Source organism: Eulemur rufifrons, chromosome 6, assembly GCF_041146395.1.
Source record: "Eulemur rufifrons isolate Redbay chromosome 6, OSU_ERuf_1, whole genome shotgun sequence".
NCBI lineage: Eukaryota > Metazoa > Chordata > Mammalia > Primates > Lemuridae > Eulemur > Eulemur rufifrons.
Window position 1 is genome coordinate 26,756,138 of NC_090988.1, and position 23,700 is coordinate 26,779,837.

The following is a 23,700-nucleotide window of genomic DNA, read 5'->3' on the forward strand; positions in this document are numbered from 1 at the left end:
TATTCATTTATCTACCACTGCCTAATTGTGAAGGAAAAAAAACAAAACTAAGCAATAGGTAAAAGGAAACGTGTTCCAGAGTTGTCACTAGCCTTCCACGCATTCTGTTGTGCTGGTAGAGCTCGGTGATGCCTTCAGCCCATTTTGAAATTTCTGCATAAATAAACATCATTTGGCTTACTAATTTGAATGTATTTGATTAGTTTAATCAGTGTCCACATCCTTCCCTATTTTGTTGTGGTTTCTTGTACTTTTATTGTAGTGGCTGCTATTCTAGTAATTAGATGAGCATTGACTTTTTTTTTGTTTTTTGTTTTTTTTTGGAGACAGAGTCTTGTTCTGTTGACCGGGCTAGAGTGCTGTGGCATCAGCCTAGCTCACAACAACCTCAAATTCCTGGGCTTAAGCAATCCCTCTGCCTCAGCCTCCCGAATAGCTGGAATCAAAGGCATGCGCCACCATGCCTGGCTAATTTTTTCTATATATTTTTAGTTGTCCAGCTAATTTCTTTCTATTTTTAGTAGAGACGGGGTCTCACTCTTGCTCAGAGAGGTCTTTAACTCCTGACCTTGAGTGATCCTCCCCACTCCGCCTTCCAGAGTGCTAGGATTATAGGCATGAGCACCACACCCAGCCAGCATTGACTTTTGTAGAGACAGAGTTAAAAGATATTGCTGAAAGTCTATAATTTTCTAGGGTCATTTATACTATTCTTGCCCTCCCATTTAATAAATTGGATGACATTTCTCATTTTAAAAAAGTATTTCTTATTTCTTTTGGTGTCTTTCAAAACTTGCTATTTATTGTTTTGTCTTTCCTTTCTGTAGCCTCTTATTCCCATAAAAAATAAGTATACTTGTTGAAAAAGAATAAAATACAATGGGTTTATACATGTTTCAAAGATTTTACGGCTCTTCCTCTACAGACTCAAATTTTAATTAGGAGAGTTTATATTTTTTTGTGCCACTGAAATTTACTAAGGCATATGGAATGAAACATCACCTTTTCATGAAGCCTCTACTGATGGGACTTAGTTTAAATGATCTCTCCTTCCTTTGGGTCCCCAAGGCTCTCTTGGCTTTTAATATTTTGCCTTGTATTGCAATAATTTGTGTATAGGTCTTAGTTGTCCTAAATAACAATAAAATTAACAATGACTACTATTGATCAAGCATTTCCTTTGGGCCAGACACTTTATACACAATATCCTATTTATTTCAACTACATTGTAGTGATTATGATCATCTTCATTTTGTCACACACACACATGTATATATTAATATATATGCATATCATATATATTCCTAGTTAGAATGTCTGGGAAGCCCAGCCAAAATGTTTCCCCTTTGGATCTCCTTATTGTGTATCAGCCATTATAGACTTCCTGATTTTTAAATTAGTATTTGACCCTTGTTTTGTGTGTATTTACTGTGTCCTAACTTATGTAAAGACATTAATATTTTAGTTCAAAATCTAGAATTTTTTCCACCAACTTTTTATTTTAAAAAATTTTAAGTTTCCAGAAAAGCTGGAAACTATCAAAATGCATTTTTAAAATCTAGATTCGCTAAATAACATTTTCCCATTTGAAATTAAATTCTACCACTTTACCACTAAAATTTCAGCATGTTTCTCATAAGAAGTAGATCCATCTATATATAATTACAATACCATTATCAAAGCCCAAAAATTAACTTTGAAGGTCTATTACCAAAAATGTAATTTATATTCAGATTTCCCCAAGTATCTGAAAGATTTTATTTATAGCTTATTCCTTCTACAATCCAATTGAGTATTACACATTGCATTTAGTTTTCATGTTTCTTTAGCACATTTTATTCTAAATAGTCTCCCCTTCTTGTTTTCATGATATTAACGTATTTTTTTAGGAGTTCTGCAATCTCAACTTTTCTGACTGTTTCTTCATTGTTAGATTAGATTAAATGTCTTTGGCAAGAATACTGAACAGGTGATGGTGTGTACTTCCTATTGTACCACATCAAGAGGTAAAAAATATTAGTTTATGCTATTCATAATGCTTTCTTAGATCACTTGGTGAAGGTGTCGGCTGCTAATCTCTTCATTGGGAAAGTAACTTTCATTTGATAATTAGCAAGTTATCTGTGGGTGAGACTGTTCTCCAACAGCCTTTCATTTAATGCATTTAGCATTAATTAATGATCCTTGCCTGAATCAATTATTACATTGGTGGTCACAAAATGATGATTTTCTAATTCTAATTGTGACCTCATTAAGAAGGATCTCTAGCTGCCTCAAATTTTCTGGGCCTATTTTTTACTGTCTAGTGGATTACAATGATATCTCTCTTATAGAAAAGAAATAAGTACAGTTTAATAGATGTCTAATGAGCATCAGGAACACAAATAAAGTGCACCTACATTGACCTGCTCTTTAATTTCTTCCACCATGGAAGAGAAATTCAACCAGCACTTGAACGATCTTTCAGGAAAGCAAAGACAATCCAAGTAAGATGTTTTTCTCTTGCTCTAAGTCTTGGATATGTTTCCTGTCCTAGCAAAATGTTAAGAACCACTCCATTGCAAATATCAAAATCATTCCAAAAGAAAACGGGGAAGCACTACTGTAAGAACTTCGGAATTGATTACAGGAAAACAGAGTATTTTTTTTTTAAATCCGCCTCAGGATTTTTTATTTGTTTGTTTCTTTTGTTTTAAATAAGAAGAGAACTTGGCTTCTACAAAACATAAGCCACCTACTTTCTAATATACTTGGTGTGCGGTGGACTCTGGACATTGATATATCAAAGCATTTCCAGATGATTCCAATGTGCAGCCAGGGATGAGAACTTTCAGGAGAAGAAAAGGTAACTCAGGCTTGAAAAATGGGTGGGATTTGGACATGTGGAGATTGAGGGAGGTGACTCCAATTGAAGAGAATAGCATGAGCACAGATAAACCTACTGATGGCAAGGATTTGCTGTTCTTTTCCACAAATGAGGTCTTTTTCCCTGGCATATTTACCTGAAAATTACTTTGGAAGATGATGCAATAAAGTTTACTCATTGGCAAGACTCACAGGCAGAAGCATTTCTGTGATATTAGAGAGGAGTGAGCGGCTGTTCTTGATAACATCCTGCAGCTTATCATTTGTAGCATAATAAGCCCTTTCACTCCAGTCCTGTTAGACAGGCCCATTTGTATAAGGAAATTACACCCTTTGTTGCAGGGCAAGATATTAAACAAAACATGGTTTATTGAAAACATGTCTGATATAGCAATGATATTAGAAAAGAGCAAAAAAGTACAAACTTGGTTTTCATGTTGCTGCTTTGACCACGTGCTTAAAAAGTGAATTTCAAGCATATAAATGCTGGTTATGAGACACAAGAAACATAGTATAAATATTTTGAAAGAATAGTAATTAAGAGTGGTGAGTCACTGATAGCTTCAAGATGAAAAACATAAAACCAACTTTGTCAGGGCTTCAGATAAGAGTAAGCTTTCAATTTTGATATCCATTTTGATATCCACTGAGAATGGACAAATTGAAGATGACCATGAGTAAATATTGATAATCCACACTATTGAATTTGTCTGGTAATAAATATTTCTTAGGTTTTGCACGTATTCCTCATCTAAAAATACACATACTATTGAAAAGATGGAAAGAAACCCTTTGGAATTGTTTTCTGTTCCTGTATTACATTTCAGAAAAACACAAGTTTTAGAGAAATCATACAAGCAGAATGGCAGACAGCATGGACTATATTTTCATGTCCAAAGTAAAATGGAAATCTAAATTAGTACCTGAGGCTGAAAATGTTTATGTCCACAGATTCCAGAATACAGAGGAAGAGTAATGCCAGCCAAATCAGAAGCATAAACAATTACTATTTTTCTTTGTGTTTGAAAACATTGCCTAGGAATTCCTTATGGGAAGATGGTTCCCTAAAGAGCTCGCCAGCAGGATGGAAAGGTGGTGACTCAGGGTCACACCCCATTCCCTGAAAAGTTCTAGGTGCCTTTTGATGAATCAAAGAGTGCTGAGACTCAGCAAACTATGTATTAGGAATTCAAGATTTTGCTCACAGTTTTCAAAGTAACATGGCATTAAAAAAATAGAGATAGGAAGGAGAGCAGGAAAAAGAAAAAAACAGAGTTAATAAAGTAGTAAGAATAACCATGGTATCAGGAGACCTAGGTTCTTTTTCCAGGGTGTATTTTTTTTCTATTCAATTAAACTTAATGTGCAAAATTTCAGCTATGTTCTAAAAAATTTTTACAATAATTTATAATTGTTTTATCTAATCAGAAACCCAGTCATTTTTTAAATTGTTTATTTATTTATTTAATTTAAAAATATTACAGAGGTACAAATGTTTGTGTTACATGTACCAATTTTGTTATGCTTGAGTAAGGGTTATAAGTGTGCCCTTCACCTAGATAGTGTTTATTGTACACGTTGGGTAGGGTTTCACTCATCCTCTCCAGCCCCCTTCCCTGCTTGATTTCCATTGTGTTTTACTTCCCTCTGTGCACATTTGTGCTTATTGGTTAGTTCCAGTTTAATAATGAGTACATGTGGTATTTGTTTTTCTAGTCTTTAGATATTTCACTTAGGATAATGGTCTCCAGTTCCATCCAAATTGTTGCAAAAGGCCCTAATTCATACTTCCTCATGGCTGAGTAGTATTCCATGGTATACATATACCACATTTTGTTAATCCACTCATGTTGCAATTGTAAATTGTGCTGCAGTAAACATTCAAGTGCAGATGTCTTTCTGATAAAATGACTTCTCTTCCTTTGGGTAAATACCTAGTAGTGGGATTGCTGGATTTAATTGTAGGTCTACTTTTAGTTCTTTGAGGAATCTCTATACTGTTTTCCATAGACGTTGTACTAATTTGTAGTCCTGCCAACAGTGTATAAGCATTCCTTTCTCTCTGCATCCACGCCAGCATCCATCCATTTTTGGACTTTTTAATAAAAGCCATTCTAACTAGTATAAGGTGATATCTCATTGTGGTTTTAATTTGCATTTCCCTGATAATTAGTGATGAGCATTTTTATTTTGTTTTTCTTTCTTCTAAAGCAGGAAAGTATCTGAATTATTCTGAATTGTCATGTTTTGCTGTACATTAAAGTAATAACATCTTTTTAAAGGAAATTAATAGTGGTGTCCTTTATTAACAATCTTATAAAGCTAGAACCATTTTAAATTGATTGTTGTGAAAAGTAGGATACAAAAAGTATCATAGAATCATGTCAACAATTAGGAAATAAATTTCATGCCTCTGTGTGTATGTGTGTGTGCGTGTATTCTTACTGTTGAAATATTCTTAATTTTCTTTGTCAGTAATACTGCTTACTTTCAGATTTCTTCATCTACCACCTTGACTAATTGATACTTCTGTAACACTACAGTCATTTTGCCTGTCTGGAGAAGGTAACTCGTGGCCAATATGTATTTCTCTGAATTCTAGCCAACTGAGAAGGACATGCAGAGTCTCTCTTGAGCTAGAATCATCTATTCAGGCACTATCATTTCATATAAACATTTACTGTAAAAACCCATGATAAGAGCACTGTCAGAAGTACTGGAGATCCTGCCAATCACATGTGTCTCCACATTATTATTTTACCAAGTGTCTTCTTTAACCACTACAGTAGCCTTGATGGATATTAACACAGAAACAAAGAATAGTACAATTAATAGTGCTTTCTTTCCTCCACTATCAATAGTGTCATTTTTGGTGCAGATGAGAGGTAATACCTTATTTCTCAGACATGTGAACCTGTAGATGGATGGACATGTTTGAAGGAATGATTTCTTAAGTAGCTTACAATATTCTATTTTCAGGCTTTATGGATTCAGTGGCCCATTTTAAATGCTTTTAGAGCAGATGATTTTCAAGTCATGAAGAAGCCAGGAAAATTTATATATATATATATATATATATATATGGCTCTGATCTTGCCAAATATGAGATTAATATATAATTTATGATAAATTATATCAATTGCTAATGGTCTCTGGTCACTTATAAAGATGGAATTTTGTTCATTAAAGATAGATGTGAATATATAATTATGAATATATACACATAATCTATATAATTTGCAACTGATTGATTCCTCCCAAATTGTTTCTGAAGTTCTACTTGTTTTAGAGATGTTTTCAATTTTTAATCATTCACTTATTCAATTCATACATTGATTCTATAAATATCTACTGAAACACTACTATTTATAAAGTGCTATGCTAAACTCTATTTTTAAAGTTGACTTTTAGACAGAGAAGTGTTTTGAAAGAGCTTACAGTACAGCAGAGATATAGGACATGAAGGCATACTATCAGAGAGAATGTGCTAAGTATCAAAAGAGAGGCTTGTGCAAAGCCATGCTACATACATCTGAGGTAAGTGAGGTTATTTCTACTTGAGATGGTAGGATTGTAGGTCAGGGACAATTTCCTAAAGGAGGTGATATTAATATTTAGAAAGTGTCTCCTAGAACGGATAGAGCAGAGACATAGGAGGATTGGAGAAAAGTACATTACCAGTCCATGAGTAAAGTATTAGCGTAGAATGTGTGCTCAGAATAGAGAGAATACAAGCATGAAATAAGATAGAATCTTGAAAACGCTTGGAATGCTGATTTTTGGTTCTTTACAAATGGTAAAGAACCAAAAACTATTATTCCACAGAAATAACAAAGGTATTCTTCTTAGGAAGAAACTTATTAATAATACTCTGAGGATTACTGATTTATTGTTTTATTGATTTGATTTTTGCAGCAATAGAAGAATTGCATGTGCAACACAGATTTGAACTGTGACGATCTATTTATATGTGGATTTTTTTTCAGTAACTATACTGGAAATTTTTTTAGAGATTTGTGAAGATTTGAAAAAACTTGCAGATGAACCACATAGCCTAGAAATATCAAAAAATTAAGAAAAAGTTAGGTTTGCCATGATGCGTAAAATATCTGTAGATCCTAGTCTATTTTATCATTTATTACCATAAATATACACAAATATATTATTAAAAAGTTAAAATTTATCAAAACTTAGCCACACAAACATAGACTGTACATGACATTATTTGCAGTCAAGAGAAATGTAAACAAATACAAAGATGCAGGCCGGGCGCGGTGGCTCACGCCTGTAATCCTAGCACTCTGGGAGGCCGAGGTGGGCGGATCGTTTGAGCTCAGGAGTTCGAGACCAGCCTGAGCAAGAGCGAGACCCCACCTCTACTAAAAATAGAAAGAAATTATATGGACAGCTAAAAATATATATAGAAAAAATTAGCCGGGCATGGTGGCACATGCCTGTAGTCCCAGCTACTCGGGAGGCTGAGACAGGAGGATCGCTTGAGCTCGGGAGTTTGAGGTTGCTGTGAGCTAGGCTGACGCCACGGCACTCACTCTAGCCTGGGCAACAGAGTGAGACTCTGTCTCAAAAAGAAAAAAAAAAAAAAAGATGCAGTATTTATTGAAGTTCAATGGCCAAGAATAGTAAAGACACATTTGGAAAAGAATAGCAGTTAGAAGACCGTATTCTGCTAGATATCAAGACTTGCTATAGAGCTATAGAATTTAAGGCACTAAACATAAAGAAAAACAATTGACAAATCTGTCTGTTAAATTAAGATCTTCTATTCATCATAAGACATCAATAAGAGAGTGAAAATAAATGTTCAGAGGAGAAAAATATTTGTAACACATTTAACTAAAAAGTGAGTCTTATAAAAATGTATAAAGACTTCCTGTTCAGTGCAATTATTAACAATGCATATCACTCAATAGAAAAAAAATGGGCAAAGACTTGAGCAGATACTTTAATAGAAGATAATCAAATGGCCAACAAACATATAAAAAGTGTCCCAACTTCATTGGCCATTGAGGAAATCAAACTGAAATCACAATGAGATAACACTACAAAATACCAAGTAACTAAAATTAAGAAAAATAATCCTAAATCCTGAAAGATTGTGGAGCAACAGGAACTCCTATATGCTGATGGTGAGAAAGTAGATATGAATTTTACAACTACTTTGAAAAAATGGATAGCATTTATTCATTTGAACATATGCTTACCTTATGACCCAGCAATTCCACTTGTAGGTACATAACTAGGAGACATCCATGCATATGTGCATAAAACATATAAAATGTATATAGCAACATTATTCACAATCAGCAGAACTAGAAATCAATCCCAACTACATTGTAACTTATCTGTACTATACAGCAATGGAAATAAACGAACACTAGATGCATGCAATAATGTGAATGAACCTTATGAACATCGTTTTGAGTGAAATAAATGAACACTAAAGATTACATACTCTGTGATCCCATTTACACAAGGTTCACAAAAGGCAATACTAATCTGGGGTGTTAGAGGTCAGGAGAGCAGCCGCTGGTGGTGATGAAGAGGGGTCATGACTGAGAGGGTGTGGGGAAGCATTCTGCAGTGCGGACGATGTTCTAACATCGTGTGTCTTAACCTTTGTCACAGGGTATTTCCTTTGGGAAAATTCACTGACCTATACGCTTAGGATTTATGCATGTTTCTGTATGTGTTATATTTCAATAAAAATGTCATAAAATTGAAAAAAAAAGATGCAATATTAAGTCATAACTACATAAAATTAACTACAGTATGTGCTGTATTATTGTAATGATTTGGTAGCCACCTCCTCTGGCTATTGTGGTGAGGTCAAGTGTTGTGAGTATCTGCTTAAAATGCCATGCTACACTAATCATCCCTGTGTGAACAGTTCATCTCTCCAGTACATTGCCTATTGTGAAAAAAAGTGATCTCTCACAGTTCTCCTGTATTTTTTATTGTGTTTATTGCAATACCATAAACCTTAAATAACACCATGGGACCCACACTAAATGCCACTAATGATGCTGGAAGTGCCCCCAAGAAGCAGAGAAAAGTCATAGCATTATAAGAAAAAGTTGAATTTCTTGGTGTGTACCATAGATTGAAGTCTGTAGCTGTGGCTGCCTGCCATTTCAGACAGATGATTCATCTTGTAAACAGACTATGTAAATTTACAGTATCGATAAATACAGTGCTGTACTGTATATGTATTTTCTCTTCCTTATGACTTTCTTAATAATGTTTTCTTTTACCATTTTTAGCCTCTATGTGCTATATAAAACTTTTTAAATGACATCGTTTCTTAAATATACCCAATAAAAAGAATTATCTGGGATGCTTGTAAAAAATAGCATACTACAATTGTTATTAAAATTATTACTATTTTATTTTCTGTAGAAAATGTTTGTTTAGATTTATCTACATTTTTCCAGTTACTTTGTTCCCTATCATTTTTTCATGGAAAAAATGAAAAGATTCATTTTCCTTGTTTTCAATAATACATTTTTTAAAAGTTTCTTTTGTGTTAAACTATTAGTAATAAAGTCTCTTGGTTAGTGTTGATCTCATTCGCATTTTAAAAATACAGCTTTTCTGAGTATGCCATACTGTGACGACAGGTATTAGTTCTCAGCCTATTGAAAATATGATCCCATTGTCTTCCGACTTCTTTTATTCCTATCTGTTTCCAGTCTGCTCTTCATAGGTGATCTTTCCTCTCTGCTTTTACGATCTTTCTGCTGGGTATTCTGCAGATTCACTACTAAGTGTCTAGCTCTGGATTTCTTTTTATTTATATTTCTTGGTGGATGCTGTGCTTAATATTGTGGGTTCATATATTCCATTACTTCAGAGAGATTAAAAATCATTGGTGCTTCAAATATTGCCTTTCCTTTATTCTCTCTATTTTTTTCCCCTGGGTATTCTGATTAACTTAGATTCTCACATTCTATCTTTTATGTCACTTGATCTTTCATATTTTCTTTGTGCTACGTGTTGTAATGTTTTCAAATATATCTTCCAGTTCTAGTTCACTAATTTTCTTTAGTGGCATCTAATATTATATTTAACCCATCTACAGTTTGCTCTACTTTCAACTATTTTTTTTTAATTTATAAAGGTTCTATTTTCTTTTCCAGATATCCTCAGTCAGTTTTAATTGTGTCTCATTGTTTGCATTTTGTGATGCCACTCTTTATTCCTTAAAATGTCCCATATATATTTTGTGTTTTAAATCTGAGAATCCAGTATCTGATTCCTTTGGTTGTCAAAATCTACTGGGATTTGTTTTTTTCTTCTGACTCATTTTTGGTGGTGAGTTTTCTTGTAAATGTAGTGATTGTTGTTACCTTATATTTGACTTTATTTTATTCTGAGGAAAACCTTGGAGCCTAAATTAAGGGTATATTCCATGTAAGAGAAGGCGCATGTGTTTCCACAGGGATCTTGGAGGCATTGCAGACCTGGCTGGGACCACTTAGCCCTTTCCAGGGTCTCAGGTACAATCCAGGAATCTCAGATTCAGCTCCCCTTCTCTGCTGCTAAAGTAAAGCTGTCTCCAGACCGTGGTGCTGAGACTGGCATTTACTCTTAAGGTATCCTAACTTAAATTTGCACTTACAGCTCATAGTGAAGGTTTTAGCTCAAGGTTTTTGCTTTTATTTTTGTGTAGGCTTCTTGGGGATTTTCCTCACCTATTTTTCGGCCCAGCAGTGTTATAAGAATATGTTTTATGCAGGATATACTTTTTTTTGTTTGTTTTTCAGCAGGCTCCTTCAGAGTCTCTAATCAGCCTATTGCCCCAGAGCTGAATGATAGATCAGTCTGTGAATTATCAAGTTGATTTGATCAATATAGAGAAGCCAAACCAGAATACTTTAGAGCAAATAGAAATTAACTTGGCATCTGATTTATCTAGTTTAGTGGTCCATACTGATTCTTGCTACTTTGTCCTTTTGGATGCAACATAAGTTATTGTATTAATAACACATTTAAAATGAACCCAGAGGACATTATGCTAAGTGAAATAAACCAGACATAGAAAGACAAATACTGCATAATCTCATTTATATGTGGAATCTAAAAAAATCTAATACATAGAAGCAAATAGTAGAGTGCTGGTTACTGGGTGTTCAGGGTGTGGGGAAAATTGAGAGATGTTGGTCAAAGGGTACAAGATTGCAGTTATAAGATGAGTAAGTTTTAGGGACCTAATGCACAGCATGATGACTGTAGTTAATAATAATGTATTGTATGCTTGAAATATACCAAGAGAATAGATCTTAAGTCTTCTCACCACAAATAAATGAAGTAAATATGTGAAGTGATGGATATATTAATTAGCTTGATTGTGGTAATCATTTCACAGTGTATGTGTGTGCCAGAACATCACCTTGTACACCTTGAATATATACAAGTTTTATTTGTCAATTATATCTCAATAAAGCTGAAAAAAATTATTCCTCTTTTACAGAAGAGTGAATGGACCACGAGGAGACTACTACAGTGTAGCTCATCTTAATTTTTTTTCTTTATTCTGATTTGTTTTATAAAGTTCAAAGGAAGGGCAAAGGGAGAGATGATCTATTAAAAAGTCTAAGACTTGAAGTGAAGCAAAATATAAGCCTTTTGTCCATTTTTCCATTAGTTAATAATCTTTATCCACTTATGCTTAATTTCATATAGATTCATTTAATCACTCCATTAAGATCTACAGAGTGCCTACTGTGTGGCACGTGCTGTTACCCATGGTAGAAAACATAGCAAGCAACAAATAGAAATCCCCACACTTATGGATCTTTCATCTTATTATCATGATATAGACATCAATAAGGAAAGTAGTAAAATAAATGGCAAGCTATATAGTGCTCAGGAGGAAAGTAAAGCTTGGAAGAGGAATAAGGAATGGTGGGGACTGTTGCAATATTTGATGGGTAAATGGATGTGCTGCTTCTGAGCACTTTATTAATGAACCTTGGCCATCTATGGACTGTTAGGTCATAGCAGGATCACTCCTGTCACCAGGTGGACAGATTGTTTAGGAGAGTCAGTGTTATGGGTTGAATTGTGTACTGCCCCCCCTCAACAAAAATATGTCAAGGTCCTAACCCCCAGTACCTCAGAATGTAACCTTACTTAGAGATAGGATCTTTTCAGAAGTAATCAAGTTTAAATGAGGCCATTAGGGGGGCCCTAATCCAATATGACTGTTGCCCTTAAAAAAGGGGGAGAAATTTGGGGTACAGAAACAGACACATACACTGGGAGAATGCCATGTGAAAATGAGAGTTTGCCACAAGCCAAGGAACTACCAGAACCTAGGAGAGAGAACAGGGCTCTGCCAACACCTTAATATCAGACTTCTAGTCCCCAGAACTCTACATTTCTGTTATTTGAGCACACAGTTTGTGGTACTTTGTTACAGCAGTCCTAGCAAACTAATACAGCCAGCTTAACCATATGCAGGATAATAGTAGGGGATAAGTTAAAAGGCTCTAAAATTACTTCTAGCCTACTATAAGCCAGGCAGTTTCCATTTAATTTAACAAATATATAATGTTTATTTTATACCAGGGACTGTTCTAAGTACTTTGTAAATAGTGACCAATATGTACCCAAATAACAATCGTCTTACATGGGTTCATGTATTCCCATTTTAAAGATACAAGGAAAACATTCAAGCAAACATTACATGACAGGGCAGAGATTCTTGATCTACATATAAGAGACTTTCCTGAGGGTGTTGCAGTGTTGCATAACACATGTACACATAGGCAATTTTTTGAAGAACTATTTTTGGTGATAGTGAAAGATGTGGGCAAAAGACATGCTCAAGATAAGAACACCTGTGTCCTGCATCTGCATTTCCTGAGCCACAGACCTTGGACATGTCAGGTAACTTCTGGTTTCCGTTCCTACACCTGCTCATACTAGTTAGATTACTGAAACGTTAAATCACAGGAGAAATTTAAATTTTAAAATAAATGTCACCAAGGAATAAAGTCTCTTAAACATAGTTTGCCCTAGAGATTTTCATTTTCAGAGCGACTATCCCCTCAATATTCCTCCAAATAATGTATTAATTTATACACTATTTGTGAACATTTAGATTTAAGAAACCACTTAAATTATTTACAGTATACTTGAAAGGTTTGAAATCCATCTGACTGGAATGCAAGATACTTATGTAGTCTAGTTTCAAAGGGATAAAAAATTGATCTCAAGTTATAATTCATGATGATTAATGTTGGATAAGCATACAACCAAGGGCATATTAGTCCTTTAAGCAAAGCTTTAGATTCAGACTTACCAATTGAAATATATATTAATCTCAGGACTCTGCCTTTGATTAACTTATGGCATAGAACCTTAAAATGGGAATGATATTAATTAGAATGATAGTGAATATAATCAGGTTGGGATGGAAAAGAATCATGCTGGATTCTTTTCACCACGGTCCTAGGATGGAGGAGGCGCAAGCTAAGATCACCTCTCAAGTGTATGATGGAGATGGGGAAAAGAAAAATTTATCTTTTACCCAGACCTGGTATACTAATCAAGACAAATAGTGTTTGCTGCTGTAACAAACCATTTTCAAATCCCAGTCCCTTAACGCAGTAAATATTTATTTATTGCTCACATCTCAGATCTGAGGCAGGTTAGGCATCTTTACTGAGCAGCTCTGCTGCAATAGAGACTGTGCGATCCAGCCTCTTTCTGTCTTATGATTTGACTATCTTCTACGAGTGACCTTGATGGTTACTGAGGACAAAGTAGAGGGAGAACTGGAGAATCATTTGGGCAAAGCTCACATTCCAGTGCTCATAACTTAGTCACATGCCTTAAACTGACTAGACCCTGGTCAATCTCCTTTTGCTCTCTGCTGTAATCAGACTGGACTTTCTTTGGTGACCTAAATATGCTATGTTCTCTTTTCCCACTGGGCCTTTGAACTTTCCTTCACCCATCTTAGCCCAAATGATGGATTGAATCTTGGAGCTACAAATTTTCTTTCAGATCTAGTCTGTCTAATACATTTAAATTAAAATGTATGTAGACACATAAAACCAGTAGCCTTTTGTGTCTATATACATTTTAATTTCAATTAACAAAAAATAAATAAAATTAAAAATGTAATTCTTTAGTTCCATTAGCCATATTGTCATCATTATGGGAATTACTACTGGACAAGAATCCTCTGTATAGGCCGGGTGCGGTGGCTCACGCCTGTAATCCTAGCACTCTGGGAGGCCGAGGCGGGTGGATCGCTCGAGGTTAGGGGTTCGAGACCAGCCTGAGCAAGAGTGAGACCCCGTCTCTACTAAAAATAGAAAGAAATTATATGGACAACTAAAATATATATATACAAAAAATTAGCCGGGCATGGTGGCACATGCCTGTAGTCCCAGCCACTCGAGAGGCTGAGGCAGTAGGATCGCTTAAGCCCAGGAGTTTGAGGTTGCTGTGAGGTAGGCTGACGCCACGGCACTCACTCTAGCCAGGGCAACAGAGTGAGACTCTGTCTCAAAAAAAAAAAAAAGAATCCTCTGTATAAAATTTCAGGTTTAAACTATATTTAGCAGTTCTCTGTATTGCCTTAGCAATAATATATGCCTTAGACTAAGCAATCACCTGTTGTTACTCCATTAGAAAATTCCTTCTGCACTCTTATGGCCTTAATTCTGCTTATCCAACAGCCAGAATTCTCAGTATGCAGCAATGAGTTTCGCCAGTCTGGGTCTCAGCACAAATTCTAATTATTTCTTTTAAATATTTAATGTAATTCAGTCGAAATGCCAAAACACTATTTTTATTACTAAGCAATATATTAAATAGCCAACCCTGATTCCTACCTCATCCATGATTCACAGGAATGAAATGAGGGATGGAAGGACAAATATTCGAACATAAATACACACATACACAAACACATAAATAATAATAATTGGATGTTAGGGTTTAAAATTTTTTTTTTTTATTTTGGCCTTAGAATAGTCTTGTGTTAAATTGGCTGGGTCAGAATGGTTGATATGATTTTACAAATCCATGTGGCTCTCTATTGCTATGAGGAGGCTTTATTCATCCTTATGTAACAATGTGTTAGTGAATTGTGCAGAATTCTATACTCTTCATTTTTTTGAAGAGAATATAGAATTTCCTGTCTTTGCACAACATTTAATGGTGGTGCCATATATTTATTATTGCTGGTTGAAGTGTATTTGTATAAACCAGATATATAGAAATAGAGCCCAAATCCCCTATGGGATGTGTGAATGACAGTGTGGTAACAAAAGCACCCCAGAGGTGCAGGCTAACTGGGGGTGTTAAAGCAAGGAAGACTTTCAGTTCCTTGCCTTTAATGTGTGTGATTTACTGATTGTGTGAATGTGCTGAAAAATAAAATCATTTTTACCCTTAGAGGAAAAAGGCAGTTTGTGTATGTAAGTTATTAAAATTGCATATGAATTTAATATTTCCCACATAGCATGAAATTTAGTGTTTGTTAAATAAAAAATGAATAAAGAATCTAAAAGCAAAACATAAACATTTCACATTTGGAAAATTTGAACAACAGAATGCCAAAACATTTGTTGATACACTTCTTTCAAATATAAAGCACAGACCTATTTCCTTTAAATATTGTATGAATCCTGCTGTGATTTAAAAAGAAAAGTGGCACCTAATCATGGCACATTAAATCAACTTAGTTATGTGCTTTGTGGCTTATCTATCAAAACAGAGTTCAAATCCATTTTTAGAATGAATTTCTGAGATTTAAAGAATAGAAATGAAACTAAATACAAACCACATGGGAAAATGAGGGAAGCATAGAAAGATAAAATGTTTGAATGATTATGTTTTGGTTTTTTTATTGATAATATTGACCATATCAATTGTATAGTTTCTCATTTCAACAAAATCAACATTTCAATTTTTAATACTTGAAATAAATAGTAGCATAATTAGCTTCATGGTAATATCCCCTCCTCACACATACACCTCTACTATTCACTTAAGTAAAAAGGCAAAGATGTTCTGATATATTAAATAGTTCCTGCATATTTGAAGTGGTTAGCATGGTACTGGCAGGTTGTATAGCTGACCTTTGAACAACACAGTTTTGAACTTCTGGTCCACTTTTATGTGGATTTTTTTCAACCAAAAGTAGGTTGAAAATATAGTATTCGTAGCTATCTCATTGTGATTTTAATTTGCATCTCTCTAATGATTGGTGATGGTGAACATTTCTTCATATACTCCCTGGTCATTTGTGCATCTTCTTTTTAGAAATGTCTATTCAGGCCTTTTGCCTATTTAATTAGGTTATTTATTTTCCTGCTATTAAGTTGTTTGAATTCCTTATATATTTTGAATATTGATCCCTTATGAGATATATGGTTTGCAAATATATTTTTTCCCATTCCATAGGTTGTCTTTTTACTCTGTTGATTGTTGACTTTGTTATGCAGAGTTTTTTAGTTTGGTGCTATCCTGTAAGTCTATTTTTGCTTTTATTGCCTTTGCTTTTGGGGTCATATCCAAAAGATCATTGCCCAGACCAATGTCAGGGAGCTTTTTCCCTATGTTTTCTTTTAGTAGTTTTATAGTTTCAGGTCTTACATTTTAAGTCTTTAATCCTTTTTGAATTGATTTTTGTATATTGTGTGAAATAAGGGTCTAATATTAATATTTTTCTGCATGTGTTTCTACATTCAGTTTATTCAACACCATTTATTGAAGAGATTGTCTTTTCCTATTGTATATTCTTGGCACCTTTGTTGAAGATCAATTGACTGTAAATGTGTGAGTTTATTTCCCAACTCTCTATTCTGTTTTGTCTAGGTGTCTGTTTTTATGCCAATATCATGCTGGTTTGATTACTACACTTTTGTAGTATATGTTGAAATCAGGTAGTGTGATGATTCCAGCTTTGTTCTTTTTGCTCAAAATTGCTTTGGCTATTTGGTTTTTTGTTTATTTGTTTGTTTTGTATGGTTCTATACAAATTTTAAGATTGTTTATTCTATTTCTGTGGAAAATGCCATTGGAATTTTAATAGAAATTACACTGAATCTATAGATCATTTGGATAGTGTGGTCATTTTAACAATATTGATTCTTCCAGTTCATGAACACAGGGTACCTTTCTCTTTGAGTCTTCTTGGATTTCTTTCATCAATGTTTATAATTTAGTGTGCAAGTCTTTCACCTCTTTGAATAAATTTTATTTCTAATACTTTATTCTATTTGATATTATTGAAAATGGGACTGTTTTTTTCATTTCTTTTTTAGATAGTTTGTTGTTAGTGTATAGAGACACTACTGGGTTTTCTATGCTGATTTTGCATCCTGCAGCTTCACTGAATCTGTTTATTAGTTCTAACAGTTTTTTGGTTGAGTCTTTAGGGTTTTCTATATATATGATCATGTCATCTGCAAACAGGGACAATTTACCTTCTTCCTGTCTAATTTGGATGCCCTTTATTTCTTTCTCTTGCCTAATTCCTCTGGCTAGGACATCCAGTACTATGCTGCATGGAAGTGGTGCGAGTGGGCATCCTTGTCTTGTTCCTGTTTTCTTCTTTATTAATAACTGAACAATTAACAAGTCTATAACATGGAAAAATTATTGTTAAAGCTTTAGGAATTTTTTTGGATGAAGGTCCCACTTGAAATAGTTTGGCAAAACAGGATAATCTAGACTTAAATGATAAACTTTACATGAGGATAAATCTTTGGGGCCAGATGACATCTATCTACAAGTTTTAAGGAAAACTTATATAGTAATTGTGTAATTTAAGCTAAAATTGCCTCTCATTGCATATGGCTTATCATATATATCCTAGCTAGATGATGGATGAGAGAGGACAACTGATGGAATCTTTAGAAAGGGATGGAATTTCACCACATTTAAGTGTCCCCTCTCCTTTTTTTCCTGAAAGACATTGTGTAAAATCATTAATTTTTCTTCCAATATTTGATAGAATTCTCTATCAAAACCATCTAGGCCTGGAGATTTCTTTTTGAAGAAATTTTAAATTATAAATTCAATGACTTTAATGGTTATATAATAAAATGATGCAGATTATCTATTCTATCTCATTTGAGTTTTGATATTTTGTGGTTTTCAAGGGTTAGGTTCATTCTTCTCAATTGTCAAATTTTTGAATGTAAAGTTGTTTGTAATAGTTTCTTATTGTTCTCTTAATAGTTATATGATTTGTAGTAATAGTCCCTATTTTGTTCCTCACATTGATTTGTTATTTCACTTGTTATTTCTATCAGTCTTGCTGTGCTTCTACTTATTTTATTGATTTTAATTAATTAATTAATTAATTTTTTATTTCAGCATATTATGGGGGTACAAACATTGAGGTTACATATATTGCCTTTGCCCCGCTTGAGTCAGAGCTTCAAGTGTGTCCACCCCGCCGATGGGGCACAGTGCACCCATTAGGTGTGAATATACCCATTTGCTCATTCCCCCTCCCACCTGCCCAACACCCAATGAATGTTACTACTATATGTGCACATAAGTGTTGATCAGTTAATACCAGTTTGATGGTGAGTACATGCAATGCTTATTTTTCCATTCTTGTGGTATTTCACTTAGTAGAATGGGCTCCAGCTCTCTCCAGGATAATACAAGAGGTGCTAGATCACCATTGTTTTTTGTGGCTGAGTAGAACTCCATGGTACACATATACCACATTTTATTAATCCACTCATGTATTTTTTTTTATTTTTTATTTTTATATTCCAGCATATTATGGGGGTATAAATGTTTAGGTTACGTATATTGCCCTTGCCCCTCCCCCCCCAGAGCTTCAAGCGTGTCTATCCCCCAGACAGTGCTCATCACACTCATTATGTATGTATATGTTATTCATGTATGTGCACTTAGGTGTTGATCAACTAAAACAAATTTGATGGTGAGTACATATGGTGCTTATTTTTCACTTCTTGGGATACTTCACTTAGTAGAATGGGTTCCAGCTCTATCCAGGATAATACAAGATGTGCTATATCACTATTGTTTCTTATAGCTGAATAGTACTCCATGGTATACATATATCACATTTTATTAATCCACTCTGGATTGATGGGCACTTAGGTTGTTTCCGCATCTTTGTAATTGTGAATTGTGCTGCTATAAACATTTGAGTGCAGATGTCTTTTTTATAGAATGTCTTTTTTTCCTTTGAGTAGATGCCCAGTAATGGGATTGCTACATCAAATGGTAGCTCTACATTTAGCTCTTTGCGGTATCTCAGTATTACTTTCCACAAAGGTTGTACTAGTTTGCAGCCCCATTAGCAGTGTATGAGTATTCCTATCACTCTGCATCCACACCAACATTTATTGTTTGGGGACTGTAGTTTTCTTCTTTTGTTGCATCTTTTCCTGGCTTTGGTATCAGGGTGATGTTGGCTTCAGAAAATATGTTGGGGAGGATTCCTTCCTTATTATTTTTTTTTTATTTCAGATTCCTTCCTTCTTGATGTTGTGGAATAATTTCTGCAGGATAGGCACCAGTTCTTCTTTGTTGATCTGGTAAAATTTAGGTGTGAAATGATCTGGTCCCAGAATTTTCTGTTTAGGAAGGTTTACTATTGCTGCCTCCATTTCTATACTTTATGGCAGTCTGTTCAGAAACACTGTTTCTTCCTGATTGAGCCTAGGGAGGCTATGTGTTTCTAAGAGTTTGTCCATTTCCTCTACATTTTCAAGTTTATGTGCATAGAGGTTTTTATAGTATACACAGATGGTATTTTGTATTTCCATGTTATCAGTTATAATTTCTCCTTTTTCTTTCCTGATTGAGCTTATTAGAGTCCTTTTTTTCCTGCTTCTGGTTAATCTAGCAAGAGCTGTGTCAATTTTGTTTATCTTTTCAAAGAACCAACTTTTCATTTTATAATCTTCCATAAAGTTTTTTTGTTATCAATTTCATTGAGTTCTGCTCTGATCTTGGTTATTTTTTTTCTTCTGCTGGGTTTGGGTTTGCTTTGACCATCCTTTTTCAGTTTTGAGATGATTCATCAGATTGTTGCTTTGTGATCTTTCTGTCTTTGAATGTAGGCATTTAGGCATTTATGGATATAAATTTTCCTCTCAGGACTGCTTTAGCTGAGTCCCACAGACTTTGATAACTTGTGTCTTCTCTATCATTTAGTTAAAACAATCCTTAGATTTCCAACTTAATTTCTTCCTGAACCCAATAATTTTTCAGCAGAACATTGTTTCGTTTCCATGACTTTGTGTAGAGATGAGAGTTTCTGTTGGAGTTGATTTCTAATTTTATTCCACTGTGGTCTGAGAAGATGCATAAAAATAGAAAAATAATTTCTATTTTTTTAAATATGTTGACACATGCTTTGTGGCCTAAGATATGGTCAATATTAGAGAATGTCCTATGAGCTGATGAGAAAAACATACAGTCAGTGGTTTTTGTGTAGAATGCTCTCTAACTGTCAGTCAGGCCTGTTTGTTCTAGAGTTCTGTTTAAGTCCATTGTTTATTTATTTTCTATTTGGAGGATCTGTCCTGTTAGGTCAGAGGTGTGTTTAAGTTTCTGGCTATTACAGTGGTGCTGCTTATCATGTTGTTTAGATCAAGTAGGATTTGGTTTATGAATCTGGGTGCACCTGAGTTAGGTGCATAAATATTTAGAATTGTTATGTCTTCTTGTTCAATGATACCCTTCACCATTATATAGTGACTATCTTTGTCTTTCATTACTTTTGTTGAAGAAATAAGTTATCTGAAATCAGAACTGCTATGCCAGCTTTTCTTTGGCTTCCATGTATGTGGAATATTTTTTTCAATCCCTTCACTTCGAGTCTGAATGCATTCTTGTGGGTTAAATGTGTTTCCTGAACACATTAGATACTTGGCTTGTGTGTATTTATCCATTGAGCCAGCCTATATCTCTTTAGTGGGCAGTTCAACCCATTCACATTTATTGAAAGAATTGGTAAGTGGGACAGATTTCTGTTCATCCTGTTGAGTTGAACTTTGTTACTTTGTTTTCCTCTTGAGCCATGGTGATATCTGGCCTTTGTCCTTTAGCTTCTGGATGATTTTACACTGGTGAGTGTTTATTGTGCTGATCCATGTGTAACACCGTCTGAGTACTTCCTGGAGGGCAAGTCTTGTCTTGATAAATTCCCTCAATCTTTGCTTGTCTGAGAAGGTCTTTATTTCTCCTTCATATAAGAAACTTAGTTTTGTAGGATACAAGATTCTAGGCTGGGCGTTATTGTATTTTTTTTTTTTTTTTTGAGACAGAGTCTCACTTTGTTGCCCAGGCTAGAGTGAGTGCCGTGGCGTCAGCTTAGCTCACAGCAACCTCAGACTCCTCGGCTTAAGCGATCCTACTGCCTCAGCCTCCCGAGTAGCTGGGACTACAGGCATGCGCCACTATGCCCGGCTAATTTTTTCTATATAGATTTTTAGTTGTCCATATAATGTCTTTCTATTTTTAGTAGAGACGGGGTCTCGCTCAGGCTGGTCTCGAACTCCTGACCTTGAGCAATCCACCCGCCTCGGCCTCCCAGAGTGCTAGGATTACAGGCGTGAGCCACCGCGCCCGGCCTAGGCGTTATTGTGTTTGATAAGAGTAAGAATGGGGCCTCAGTCTCTTCTGGCTTGTAAGGTCCCAATTGAGAAGTCTGAAGTTAGTCTGATGGTTTTCCTTTGTAGGTTACCTGCTTCTTTCACCTTACATCTCATAGGAGGGCCTTTTTCGTGTTTATTTTGGCCAGTCTGATAACAATGTGTTGTGGTGTATTCCTGTTTGCAATCAATCTCCCAGGATTCCTTTGACTTTCTTGTACCTGGATATCTGGATTTCTAACAAGGCCAGGGAAATTGTCCTCCATTATATCCTCAAATAGTTTATCCAACCCTTGTGTATTTTCTTCTTCACCCTCTGAGATGCCCCTAATTATCATGTTAGGCCTTTTCACATAATCCCACATTTCTTGCAGGTTTTACTCCTTTCTCTTATTTCTCTGCTCTATCTCTGCAACTGACTTGTTTAATTGAAAGGTGTTATCTTCAATCCCTGAGATTGTTTCTTCTGTTTGATCTACCCTATTCTTGAGGCTTTCCATGGTGTTTTGTAATTTCTTGAAGAAATTCTTCATTTCCAGAAGTTCTGTTCGATTTTTCTTTTATATTTCAATTTCTTTAGTGAATTTTTCTTCCAAGTCCAAGATTTTTTGTGTGTGTGTGTGTGCGTGTGTGTGTCTGTGTGTGTGTGTGGTTTCTTTGTGTTGGGTATCCATTTTTTTGTGCATACCATTTGGTTTTCTTACAATCCATGTTCAAAATTCTTCTTCTGTCATTTTAGTGTTCTGTATTTGGTTGATATCCTTTGTTAGACAGGAGGTGTTCCCCTTTGGGGGTGTCCTTTCAGTTTGATTCTTCATACTTCCAGTGTTCTTTCACTGATTCCTTCCCATCTGGAGCAGCTGTTGCTTCTTATTTTTGGATTTTCATTTAGATAATGACATGCCCAGTTTAGTCTCTGAGCTAGTAGGTGGTTCTTGTGAGATTTGACCACACCCTGTATTATGAGTCAGTAAATGTAGCAAAAGGGCATGCAAATTGATATCCCTGCAGTAGGTGGTGCTTGCTGGAAGGAGCAAGCTGCAACGTTGTTTTTGTGTCCTGTAAATAGCTCTCTTTCTTCTGGAGAAGCACTCTAGTGCCTCAGGTGTTGGGTGGGACTCTGGGACTTCCAGGTGTGTTTTCACTCTCCACCTCAGCAGAGTGAGGTGGGGGAGTGAGGCTGGCAGGGCTGGATTGGGTGAGCCTGCCATCAAGCTCCACAAATGCTTTTAGCAGTGGTCAAAGGTCTGTTCTGTGCTTCTGGGCAAAGCTGCCAGGGAGGGGCTGAAATGGCCCCTCTCAGCCAAAAAGTCTGCTTTTGGAGGTGGGGCTTTCTTGGACCTGCAGTCTGGAAGTATGATGCAGGTTGCTCCTTTCCAGCCTCCTCTATTCTATGGTTTTTCCCAGGCCTCTGCCAGCATGCAGGACCTCAAGCCAGCAGAGGTCCCCTGACTGTGATGCCCAGGATCACAGCATGAGCTGGGAGCGTGGACCTCCCATGGGAGGAAGATTGCACCTTGAGCATGCTGCAGCTAGGATGCACTCTAATCTGCCCTTGAAGGCACACACATCTCAGTAAACTAACTCACAAATATCCCATCTGTGCCCCAAGGCAATGTGATCAAGACCTGGGGGTACAGGATCTGGCCTGCTGGCCTATCCTCCGGGCTCTGTAGATTAATCCCTGACCCTGCCAAGGGGAAGAATGCTGGTCTCAAGTCATCCATGGAGTACCCAAGCTGGATCAATAGCTCTCTGTCCTGGGGTTTGCCGTGCTCTACTGGAATCACCAGACAAGCAGCACCAGGGAGAGCCAGTGAATAGGGAGATCACAGTCTGAGTAACACTCAGTCTGCTGCAGGGCCTCAAGAGGAAAGGTCCCATTCCGTGTGGATACCTCTGGGTGGTGGCTAAATTGTCTCTCTCAGCAGCCGCATGTAGGGGAGGAGAAGGGGAGAATGAAGCAATAGGGTGGTTGCCAATTGGCTTGGGTCTGTGGAGCGGGGTGTGTCCCGAGAGAGCTGGGAGCCTGGTGACCTTTCCGCAAGAGGTTGACTGCTCATTGGAGGCAGCCTTCTCTGGGCTGGTGTTGGCAAATCTCTCCAGTAGCTTGAGAGTCCACCAGCAGTCCAAGATGCAACGGAGGGGAAATTTAAGTTCTCCACCAACCCTTGTCACTAATCTGCAAGACTCTCGGGGT

The 23,700-nt window shown here is 35.9% G+C and overlaps 1 protein-coding gene across 1 annotated transcript in view; it reads left to right on the top strand.

Moving 5' to 3' along the window:
• GUCY1A2 (guanylate cyclase 1 soluble subunit alpha 2) overlaps positions 1 to 23,700 on the top strand; it is a 298,353-nt gene that overhangs the window by 152,555 nt on the left and 122,098 nt on the right. The window lies entirely within an intron of this gene.